Source organism: Arachis ipaensis, chromosome B03 (assembly GCF_000816755.2).
Source record: "Arachis ipaensis cultivar K30076 chromosome B03, Araip1.1, whole genome shotgun sequence".
NCBI classification, from domain to species: domain Eukaryota; kingdom Viridiplantae; phylum Streptophyta; class Magnoliopsida; order Fabales; family Fabaceae; genus Arachis; species Arachis ipaensis.
In genome coordinates this window covers 5,957,499-5,958,386 of record NC_029787.2, presented here as the reverse complement: position 1 = coordinate 5,958,386, position 888 = coordinate 5,957,499, and positions in this window count along the sequence as shown.

Genomic DNA, 888 nt, shown 5'->3' with positions numbered 1-888 from the left:
TTCATAATATTTTTATATAAAATATTTTTATAAAATCAAATACTTTGTTATAATTTTATATTTTATGTGTTTAATTTATTCTTTTAATAATTTTATGTAAAATTTTGATTTTTTCAACCTTTGTTATAATTTTATATTGTGTGTTCAAATATGTACAACGTATTCATGAAGATTTAATTGTTGTCACTCATGAAGTTATGATAACACTATTACTATATATATGGAATATTTATTTCTGGAGAAAATATATATTGTACGGACCCTTTTGATTTATGAACAATACGTGAAAAATCTTGGACGAGATCGAAGACGGAGTTTTGATATCTTGAAGAAAGCAACAGCCTCTTACAAAATATATCGTTTTGGTAATCATGTAAATGATATTTATTAGGAAAAGTATAAGGCATCATCATATTATCTGTCAATTTATTGTTAATAATAATTAATTATTATATTTTAAAGATATATATAAAAAATATATTTAAAAAATATATTTATTAAATACAGCTATAAAAAAAGATATTTTAATTAGACATATCTATAAAAATACTTTTATTAAATATAAATATAAATAAAAGTGGGCAGAAATACTGTTAGTAACATAGCAGTAAGATTGTATTTATTATTATCTGCATATATAACATGAATAATAATCAAATATCGGCAGAGTTTTTTGCTTTCTTTAGTAGTATTATTGTACAAAAGAAAAAGACACATCACTCATGAATGTGATTCATTCATTCGCTAATAATGAATGAGTAATAAATGGACACCGTGTCCCGTATTGTGTTCTCCACTACCTTAATATTGCAATGCTAGCATTTCGACAAAAATAAGAAAATAACACCAAATAAGAAAATATCTTTGTACCTGAAAATAAGAAAATAA